The sequence below is a fragment of the Ascaphus truei genome, chromosome 2 (genome assembly GCF_040206685.1).
Source record: "Ascaphus truei isolate aAscTru1 chromosome 2, aAscTru1.hap1, whole genome shotgun sequence".
Lineage (NCBI taxonomy): Eukaryota > Metazoa > Chordata > Amphibia > Anura > Ascaphidae > Ascaphus > Ascaphus truei.
The window spans coordinates 430419582-430431401 of record NC_134484.1 but is presented as its reverse complement, the minus strand read 5'-3'; the positions used below and the strand labels follow the sequence as shown (position 1 = coordinate 430431401).

General features: G+C 43.5%; 1 long non-coding RNA gene across 1 annotated transcript in view; it reads left to right on the top strand.

Annotated features, from left to right (window-relative positions):
• The first annotated feature begins 3013 nt into the window (after positions 1-3013).
• The window catches only part of LOC142487821 (uncharacterized), a 46351-nt gene continuing 37544 nt past the window's right edge, over positions 3014-11820 (top strand). The window contains exon 1 of the long non-coding RNA XR_012799321.1: positions 3014-4553. This is a non-coding gene — a long non-coding RNA (uncharacterized LOC142487821). The remainder of the gene's footprint in view (positions 4554-11820) is intronic.

Sequence of the window (11820 nt, the reverse complement as noted above, 5' to 3'; positions counted from 1 at the left end):
GACAGGCTCTTAGGTAGGGACAGTGAAGAGAATATGTGCGCAACCAGAATAAACCTCAAAATGTATTAAAATGTGACTAGTGACAGAAACTTAAAAGTGCAAATGCTAATACCCTTAAATTCACAACTGTGAATTCAAAAATATAAAACACATACAAAACCATGTAAATAATCCGATGAGCATCTGCAGCTGTAAACCGGAGGTGGCTCAACACCCCCAAAACACTAGAGAGGTGTCCCGGATTGGATTACTAGTGCTGCTTGCGAGAGAAGCCACCATCCGGGAGGGAGAAGACGCCGTCTCAAGGCCATCTGTGATTGTTCTTCTGTGGGTCCCGTTCCCGACCAGTGTCCCGATCCGACGTTTGGTAACAAATGTGTTAATCATATGACATGCTTATGATCTACCAATTTTATGTACGCAGAATACTTACGCTTTTTTCAATACAATTTTGTTTTGATATACTTCACTATGAGCGTATTGCGCTGTTTTTTTCTGTTTTTGCCTCAGGTAGTGACACTGCCCCATTAGCTGCTTGAGTTTAGGGACACAACTACAACGCTGCGCAACCCTGATGATTGTGATCTGGGACCAGATCACTCTGCAAGGGATAAAGACTATCCATACGTGGGACACTCCAGCTTGGATACCACCCACGCGGAGGCGGATGACATCACTGGATCGGCGGATCCCATTGGTCTCCCAGTCGGCGCGCCCGGGTGCTGGAGCACCCGGCAGGTACCTACATCCCTAAGTGCACCAACCAAGTAACACACACCATAGTGGCAGTGCTGACCACATATAGGGGCGGGGGTTAGACTCTTGTGGACACCAGGGTGATTGGGTGATTGAGGGCCCCGTCAGGTATTGTGGACATGGTGTGGGGTAACACGGTGGTGGGAAAAGGCCGTGCGAGGCTGTATGGTTAGCTGTAACCAGTAGTATTATTATTATTATCATTCTTTATCATTGCATATATGCCCAACAGTAAAGTGCTATTGTTTTATTGCATCAGTGTGTGTTGTAACCCCTGCACGGGGTTATCCCGCATAGTTGGGATCCCGCGCAGGTGGAGGCGCTGTCACATATCGAATCAGGTACACCCCAGGCTCCACGCGGCGGAGGTTCAGGTCTCCTGCGAGCCACAGGTAACGCATACACACACTGTAGACGCCTTATCTCCCAGGGGGTTGGGAAAGTGCTCTACAAACATATACTACACATCTGCTGTGTGATGTGCTTTCGGATGAGCGGGTTTAGGGAGGATTTGTTCCTATAAAGTACACCAAGTCTGGCAAAGGTTTTGGATGTGATTGTATCAATATGCAGCCCAAAAGATAAATGGGAGTCAAGCTATAGCCCCAGATATTTAAAACTAGTGACATGGGCTATGATGGTATTAGATTTGGTTCTGATCTGAAGCTCCGTCATTGGTAGCTTTAGAAATGTAGCCTTATTCCCAAATACCATAGTTACAGTTTTGTCAGTGTTTAAAAATAGGTTCTTTTGGGAAATAAAGTGTTCAAGTTTTGAAAAATCAGATTGAACTACATGCTCAAGGTCAGAGACGGTAGGGTTGTGTGCATATAAGATTGTATCATCTGCATATACTGTATGTGCATTTAAGTGGCCTTACAAGCTGTAGGCAGATTATTAATGAAGATTGAAAAAAAGAGTAGGGGCCCCAGAACAGAGCCTTGCAGGACCCACAGGTGATCTCCTGAGATAGACACATATTGGGATCTACCCTATAGATATATACTCCTCCCCCTATTATAGTTCCATTTGACTGATTTGGATTCAGTTTGCCGGTTTGGATTCCAAATCCATTGGTCAGATTTTCAGTAATAGGAAAAAAAAACTAATCTTCCTTTTTAAGAGCAATCCGCAGCTCAAAGGAATTTGCCAATAAGCATCAGATACAGATTTAGGCAGAAAATGTGCCCATCTCCATTTAATTAGATGTAATCTGTCTGCTTCTGAATGGACAGTAAGAGTGTGTGTGTGTGTGTGTGTGTGTGTGTGTGTATGTGTGTGTGCGTGTGCGTGTGCGTGTGCGCGTGTGCATGCGTGTTCATGCGTGTGTGACAGGCATGTTTCTGATTTATCATTATTTGTTGGGCAGTTTTTCAGTTCACAGCATATGCATTGGTATACCAGAGTTTGTTTCGGCAGAAGCTATGTAACTCGCGCCGTATCCTGCACTATGGACAAAGCCTTAGGCTGCGCTTATAGTGCCGGCGACAGCAACGCGCCGTCGCATCAAAACAAATGCATTGCCGCCGTTGCGTGCGCTTATAGTAAGCGCGACGCGATGGAGCGACTCGGTCCCTGGAAGTCATCTCAATTTGATTTTTCCAGCAACCGCAGCCTGATGTCGCCGGCACTGTAAGCGCAGCCTAACACTCAAAACTATTCACCTTTGCTACAGTAAATAATTTCAAGAAGTGTGGCCACCTAGTGGCCCAGTTATGCTCTTGCATAGAAAAGAAAAAAGTGCGCAGCTAATTGTTGGAACAATAATCTACTACTAACAAGTGAATTTGAAATAATAACCTCAACCCTGGAGGGTAGGTACATACAATAACCGTGTTTAAAGTGAAGCGGCTGCAGCTGTAATGGGTCAGGGTGGCTCAACACTCCAACAGACACTAGAACAGACAGGAAACAAAAACAGCGCAAAACCGCATAGTGAAGTATATCAAATTATATTATTTGGCGTAAAAGGTAAGTATTCAGCGTACATCAGGTGAAGAGAACAATCGCATTGAGTGCATATAGCACAACTGGTTACCACACTGAAGAGGTATCAGGGGACGCTGGCGATCTCCGTTGGAACAATTCGTAGAAACAGCTGCACGTCTCTGGTGGAGGGAACTGCTGCAACCTCGTCTGTCCGGTAATATCGGTCGTCAGGGGAGAACTCTCCTCCAGGAAGCCGGCAAATGCAGGCGCACGTTGCAGGATCGCGTCGTCGTCGGTTGACGTCACAGCGCCAAAGGTGGTAGTCGCCGTCGGATGACGTCACGGCGCCAAGGAATGATAGTCTCTTCCGCACTGATATGCGGTTTAGTCCAAAACAGGAACAGAGTCCCGATCTCACTGAGGCAATGTGAGAACGGCTAGATAGCACAAACTCAGCGGTACTTCCGCCAAATGCAGGGGTTAAAATCGTAGCACTGGAAATAAATTTGTTTAATTACAGATTAGTATGGTTAGTATTACACATGGTATAAATTAATAAGTAGAACAACATTCCTTCTATATAATGAGGGAACTGGAATTTTGACCCAATAGAAGGTGGGGAGTTTAATGGGACAGTAATCTCTCCTGGTTTTGTTTTCAGGCTAAAAAAATCAAAGCAAAAAATATGAACTAAATTCATCAAAATAAAATCAGTCCAATTCTTTCAACAGGGCTATTGATGACTGATGGAAAACAAATGGCAAAGTTGTTGTTCTGTCCCAGGCTTACCGTGACTTAATAAGACAGTCAGATAACTCGATTCCTTATTTCATACAAAATGGAGTCTTCTTTGAATTCCTGATGTTTTATTGTGGGAACATGAATAGAATTGATGGGGATGTATAAAAATAAGAAATAGGTAAGAAGCAATGCTATCTCAGGGAGCAGTAGGGAGAAACAAGGCAGAAGGCAACACAATCTAAAAGGATTAAACTGCAGACAGCGTCTGAAGGGAAACAGGCTAGGACTGAACAAAGGTGACAGGGTGGAGAGGAAAGATCCAAAGCCCTAAGGGTGGGGAAAGGGAGGTTGCTAAGGCAACAGGCAGTACACCTCACATAGTGGGCAGCGCTGCCTCACACATTGGGGTTGGGTGTGGGACTCTCCGTGGACTCGGTGTGGGGGAACACGGTGGTGGATTACGGCCGTGCCATGCTTGGTGGGTAGTTGTACCTATTAGTGACCATTAGGGCGTTAAGAGTTATTCCTGTGCCAGTAAAGGTTATTGTTGTTTTATACCCAGTGTGTGATTATTGTCATTGGGTCCTGTGAGGGGCTCCTCCCACTACGCTGGGATCCCTCATAGGTGGAGGCGCTGAACCCAGAGGATTGTATTATATCACCCCGGGCTCCCCGTGGTGGAGGCTTAGGCCCCTGTGAGCCAACAGGTAAAGGCAGCACCAGTAGCATCCTTACAGTATACCCCCAATCTCACTTAGGGGGGGGTACATGGGCTACACTATTTAAATGAGATTTGGCATGGGAGTTCCCGTCCACACCCAAGACTCCTGAGGAAGTGGGAAGATCACCCACGAAATGCATAGAGCAAGTGTGAGGAAGCAGGCAGGCCTGGCAAAGACTTGACAGAACTGTGCAGACCTGCGCTGGCCGATAGCAGGGTTGAGGTGACATCATCATCCACCGACTCCGGATACCGGACGTAGGTCATCAACCGACGCTGGCACGCCAGAGAACACCCCCTGCGGAAGGAGAAAACTCACCCTGCAGACGAGCCTTACTCTGACTTACCCTGGAACAACAGGTTACAGTACCTGCATACCTTGTTCACATGAACAGCCACTGCAATTGTAAGTGTGCACTTTTTTTGTGTGTTTCAAATAGTTTAAATTTGTTTTTTTTTCAGTTATAATCAGGGTGGGGGGTGGCTACCGAATAAAGAAGAAGGGATGGGTTGGTAACAAAAAAGCAACCAACATAATAAAATTGACAATGTATTACATTACAGAAATAATAACAACAGAAATAATATTTAACAATTATAGCAATAAACAATATATGGGGGAGTAAGGGGGGGAGGCAAGAGGCATTAGTGGTAGTAGTCCTAATATTTTTTCAGACTTTAGTTAGACTTTGGTTTGTAACCTACAAGCAATTTTTAAGGACTCTGATTTTTCCATACACAACAAATAATATACAGTATGACAACATATCAAAGTTTTCATAAAATTAAATGGTTAAAGGTTGGTAGAAGAACAATATAACCAACAAAATTAAAACAACAATAATACAATACAAAAATTATATAATTAATATTCAAAATAATAATTAACCATATTAATAACAAAATATGTGGGAGGGGGAGGAGGACAGCAAGAGAGAACAGTATCAAAAATCTTGACACTTTTTCTACCTGAATTTGTTTACATTTGTAAATCCTGTAACTCTGTAATGTCTTCTGGAAAGGCTGTTATCCAGGGACTCCAATGTATTTTTAATTTCTCCGTTGACTTGTTCAGAAATGCAGTGCGTTTTTCCATTTCTAGAACATGTCTAACTTTTTCTTGAAAGATCTGATAAGATGGAACATTTATCTTTTTCCATTGAAGAGCTATTGTACACCTTGCTGCTGTTAGAAGATGCGCAATTAATTTGTTCGTGGCATATGATACATTTGGTACTGATTTTCCCAAAATCATTACCACAGGGTCTACTGGCACATCCACCTGTTCTATTAATCTTTCTCTTAATTTTCCTCCAGAAAGAATCAGCCTTTGGACACATGCAGAAAATATGATACAATGTACCTCTACACCCACAATTTCTCCAACACAGAGCACTTGCTCCTTTGTATATATGTGCTAATCCAGCGGTGTAGAAACAAAACACTGGATGGCACTCAAACACTTATCTTGTGAGGTGAATAAATTGAGTGAATATAAATGTGAATACAAAATCTAATATAAAAGGTGAAAAACACAGTGAATAAAAACAAAAATCTTGCTACTACCCTTGAAAGCTTGTTTCCTAAGCTTGACAGACAATTTTCTCAAACAGTAGGGGAGCCAGACAAGTGCCATGAAATAAAGAAAAATAACATAGTGCAAATTTGACAAATAAAGGTGATAATGTTAAGTGATCTGTGGGTATTCTACTCACAAGTGGAGCAGAATAATAGGCAAGATCCAACACAGTGGTAAGTTCTTCCGGTGGAAGCAGCGTGCGTGTCAGCGTGGACGTCTAACCCAGGAAAAGGGAAATTGACGTCGATCGAGGCCGCGGACGCAGGGAGAAGCTGCAGTGAGGTCGCGACCACTACAGACTGAGATGCCCTGTTAGTCTTAATGCCCGATTGATGCTGACATGATGTAAGCCTGCACTTTATTTCTGTGCCGATAAATTTTGTTTATAGTCTGCACTATTGGTTCTTTTCTTCTGTTTGAGCTCCTGAAGGTTCCTGTTCACTACCACCGGAAGAACTTACCACTGTGTTGGATCTTGCCTATTATTCTGCTCCACTTGTGAGTAGAATACCTACAGATCAATTAACATTATCACCTTTATTTGTCAAATTTGCACTATGTTATTTTTCTTTATTTCATGGCACTTGTCTGGCTCCCCTAATCCAGTGGTGGCATGGCAACGTGACGTCACGTGACCCCGCGACGTCATTTGACGCCGGGAGCCGGAGAGGAGGTAAGAGAGGGGGGCGCGAGCAGGGAGGGAAGCAGGAGGGGGGGGCGTGAGCAGGAAAGATTGTGCAGCGCTGTGCTAATCTATCTGGTGTTAAATACCTGGCAACAGTTGTATGGAGGTAGGTGGCACCTCCCCCCAGAGCTCCCTCCTTCTCACCTTTTTAACTTGGGAGGTTTTTTCATTTTGCTGCAAGAACAGGATCTACTATGGTTCTTTCCCCTCATACAGAGGTAAAAGGAAGGGTTCACAGTGTAGTGTTAGGACCTGCAAAGTTTGGTTATATCTTGGCGTGGTATGCAGGCTTATGCCAAAGGATCTAACTAAATAACCAAGAAAATATTATTATTGGAGTATTTAACTTTATACTTATTACCATATATGTTTTGTCAATTGGATTTAGCATTGGACACCCCTGTCTTTTGTTGTATACATTTGCCACGCTCAGTAGCACTCTTTTTGACATAAATATATTCATGATGTATTCATGATGTGGTTGGTGTAGGAGTTTGAGCTAGCTGGGAATGTGTGTTAATGTACCTCTACACCCACAATTTCTCCAACACAGAGCACTTGCTCCTTTGTTTATATGTGCTAATCCAGCGGTGCGCAAACTGGGGGGCGCAAAATTATTCAGGGGCAGCGTGGGCGGTTGCAGTGGCCCTGCGCTCTTCCCCCATGGCATTTAACTTAATGCCGGGGGATCGCGTGAGGCCACTGCAACTAACTTACCTTCTCTTCGGCAACGCGTCAAGATGGCAACGCGTCGTCATGTAACATCACGTTGGCATGGCAACGTGACGTCACGTGACCCAGCGACGTCATTTGACGCCAGGAGCCGGAGAGTAGGTAAGGGAGGGGGAGTGCGAGCAGGGAGGGAAGAAGAAGGGATGGCGCGAGCCGGAAAGATTGTGCAGCACTGTGCTAATCTATCTCGTGTTAAATACCACCTCATCATAATCTTATATCTGTTTCCCTTAATTATAGTACCGACAGATGAACTCGCTGCAGCCTCCCATATCTCCGACCAATCCTCCCTAGAAATGTATTTTCCTATATCTTTCTCCCACATAGTAATATATGAGTGTGTTTCATTCTTATCTATAGAATTCAGAACAACATATATTTTTGTAAATGATCCCTCTCTGGTGTGTTTGTATTGTACACATTTTTTCAAATACAGTTGGATGTATGAAACCTTGTGGGAAATGTTTTGAGATAATAAAGAAGTGTGCACTTTTAATTACTTTTTAAACCTTAACCTAAAAAAACTTTATTACACCATAGAAGCGTTTCTTGCACTCTTTCCTATAGAATATACCACACTTATTAAGGTTATGGTGGGTAAAAAAAGTGACAAAAACCCTCCACAGTAAAGAACTGTGGAGGGTTTTTGTCACTTTTTTTACCCACCATAACCTTAATAAGTGTGGTGAATACCTACTCCTAGTCTCAAACTAGCATAGCCAGCACAACCAACCTCACACTGATGATACATGTCTGTGAGTGGGTTTACTGGCTTTGCATCTCATGCCAGCCTATGCTTAAAAGCTGTGTTTAAAGCGGCATGCATTGGCTTAACGGTTGCTCGTGTAATATGAGCTTGAGACAAAAGGTGGCACTGTGTGCTCATTTGCATGTCATTTCCCAGAATCCCTTTCTGCAGTGGAAGTGCTGTGTGCTGGGCGATAATGGTGAAAGACAGGGTTGCAGACCTGTCTAAGACATGCAAATGAACATACAGTAATATTTTCATTAGCTATAGAATATATATATATACATACACATAGTAGTAGTGCTGCCTCAAGTTTAAGCTATTGTGTCGCAGGCTGGGTTTGTCGAGGTACTGCTATAGTACTATAGTTCCAACATTTATACATGATTTACTTAATACAACTTGTAGCTTAACCATTGACCTGTGACTGACTGCACTGACCACTGTCTGTGTGTCCAGTGCACTCCCTGGGCTGGTGCCCGGCCTCAGTGGTCTGGGCACGTCTCCTGTACTGTGTCTGTGTCTATTATATACATTGTATAGCAATATATTAATATGTAATAATATTATAATATTAATAACAATACTGTCAATTAATTTCAAGGAGAGTTAAACTTACACATATTTAGTTTCTCTCATTCTCTGGACCCAGCCCAGGTCACTGATGCCAGTCACTTCTGCCTTTCCATTATTACTAAAGTTGCTAGTTGGGTAATGTACTGCTGCCAGTTCCACAGAAACAACATCTGCACCCACCAGGCAAACCTCTAGTAGTATAATTATAAAGTGTATTTGATACCAACTACTATCGTGGCTGGTGCTCTGGTGGCTGGCTATGGGTAGCTGACTGGGAACTTGGGAGGGGTGTGGGTGGGAATGGAAGGAGCTGTGTGTGCGGCTGCCACCTGCCAGTGCCAGGCAGAGAAGTAGGGGTAGTATACAGCAGCAGAACATCGGAGTCTGTCTGAACTAGGCTAGCTAGCAGCAAGCCAAGAGTAGCACTAACACTAGCACTAACATATATAACAAGTGACGTTAACAAATAATAACACCATGTATAATAGTAACACCAGTTTTAGTGGTCACATGTAGCTTATGTCGAACAGTTATGTAATGTGGAGACAGGGTACCCATCTTGGCCTCTCAGCATTAAGAGACCACCTAACCCGCCACTACCATACAAAGTGGCAGTCAACCTTAGATAGTCAGGGTAAGAAAAATGGGGGTTGCAGTCAGACAGCACAGTGTAATGTCACAGGTGGGGATGGAGACAATAGGTCACTGTCAGTACTGCAGATAGTACAAGCAGCCTGATATGCATTATCACAGTGCAGCAGCAGCCCACAGTTCATGAAGCGTTGGGAAACGCACCCATGACAGAGCTCTAATGGCAATTTAGCTAAAGTGCTTCATATAGACTTGTTCCTATTCAAATTTGTTGAATCTCACAGGTTAATAAAATGCAATGTGCAGAGCCATGTTAAACCATCCCAAGCAGACCATATTTCTCTAACAAGGCGCTTACCTACTGTAACAGTACAGCAAAGTTGTTCCATCAGTAGTTGAGGCCCTTGCACAGTCGGATGGAAGTAGAGTACACCTCACTACTGACATGTGGAGTAGTGGACATGGAGGCGGTGACTACCTGACTGTTACTGCCCATTGGGTGTGTTTTAGAAATGTTAAATAACAAAATCAGTGGGGAGAAAAGGCAGTCAGCGTCTGCAGCAGCAAGACTTTCCATAGACATGGAGGCTAAGTGGGTGTCTCTTATTCCCTTGCAACTAAAGCAAGGCAACATGACACACATGGTAAGAAAAATGTGCAAAAATGCACGCAGCAGCACACTGCCCAAAAAAGGGACACAGGTGATAAAATAAAGAATTTATTGCCCAATCAAAATGACAAAAAAGGAGGTGGGTCCACACCTCCTTTTTGTCATTTTGATTGGGCAATAAATTCTTTATTTTATCACCTGTGTCCCTTTTTTGGGCAGTGTGTGCTGCATGCATTTTTGCACATTTTTCCTACCATGTTGATTCCCATTGGCAGCTGGACACGCCACGAAGAAAATTCCATTGGCTCAAGGAGTGGGTAAGATATAAAGAAGATCTACTGATTGATACAATACTGGCTACATACTTTGGTGAGTTATTCTCAGGACTTTATTATATTGTTGTCTCCAATGAGGTACAGTGAAGGGGGTTCATCTTCATTTCACCGTTACCTTCAGAAGATATAAAGCAGGCAAGCTGATTTATTTCTCACCTAGTAGCACACCCACTCCTACTAGAAGACATTTTTTCTTCGTGATATGTATTATGGATTAATATTGACTTTGTTTCCGGGACTATTGGAGCACCCATTCATTCTATATATTCTGGAACATGACACACATTCATTGTTTTGCAAACCGACTCAATGTAATAGTCATTCGTTTCCTAACTCAGTGTAGGAATGTGCAGAGCATTTAGTCAGTTTCCAGAAAAATACGTTATCACTTTAGCTGATCATACACAGCCTGCAATGTCCAATCTAGACTGCAGGAGCAAAACAGTCTGCCTCATTACCAGCTAAGGATGGAGGGGCCTACACCCTGGAATTCCATCTTATATATGCTTGAGTGTCTTCGTGAGCAGCAGATGGTGCAGCGATGATTAGGTCATGGAGAATCTCAGGCAGATGGATGAGGCCTTTCTGCAGCCTAGAAAGTGGCATCAGATGAGACAGTTTGTAGGCTGTTGAGGCCTTTTGTGGAAGCTACTGCTGTTGTGAGCAGATCATGTTTATATTTGATCAGTCCTCTACACCCAATCTGTGAAAGGTACCGCCTCCTGCACGGACAGCAGAATTTTCCTTTGCTGTGTTTCTGTGAGAGAGGAGCATAGCATAGAGACATCCAGGCTAACTGGGATGTTCATGATTCACCTGGAGGTCCGATTGCTACTGACGCCATATGCTGATCCAGGTTGCAAAGCCTTAAGAGCAGACGGTGACGGTCGGGTGGAGTGCACCCTCCTGTCCCTTCCAGAGGACAGCTTACATTTTAGTAATTTACTCAGTGTTTTTACATGCCTGTTGGTGAGTATGTTGCCTTGTTTTACATGTGGTTTTAAGTTTTGTGCATTAAATAATGCTCTAGATGTTGCGCTTTGTTTGCTATGCTTTTTCAGATAAGCCAGTTCATCCCTGTTATTTTCCTCCTTGACGAACAACTGAACATAAATATAATATTAGACAAGCTTTGTTGACCCCTGAAAGTGATGCTAGTGATGCCCGGTGGCTAGACACTTTATGGCTAAGAGATATGGGGTTAGTCAATTGAAGTTCCAAATTATAGATGGGGTATTGCCAGTTAAACAGGGTGGTGACAGAGAAAATATTACTTTTAAGAAAGGAATCACAATGGATCTTTGAATTAGATTGCATCTTCCCTAAGGGTATGAATAAAATATTGAACCTTAAAAGTATTCCTTTAGAAATGTTGTGCCTTGACTTATACTTTTTTATAAAGGGCTCTATAAGTGATATGTGCAGAAGTGTAACAAGGCAAACAGATTTGTGGAAATTAAACCATGGCTGCAAGCAGGGGGCCTTTGTGGCAGACTATGAGTCTCGGTTGGTGTCCGTTGAGTGTCCAGCCTCTGGCGGGTTCCAGGGTCTGCTGTGCCCTGGAATACAGGTCTGGTTCCTGGTTCTTGTTGTCAACACAAACCTTCTGTGCTCAAAAGATCAATTTGTGTGAGTCTCTTCTGGCAACACAGTTGTAACTGTGCTCAAGAGTCTTCTCCTACAGTTCAAGCAGGAGGCCTTTCTACCTGTCTGATTAGCCAGGTGGAGACTGGTTAATTGTCTCTAGCTGCAATTAACAAGCTCCCAGCTGTATTCCTCAGACCAATGCAGGCTCTCTATTGAAGCCCTTTTTGACA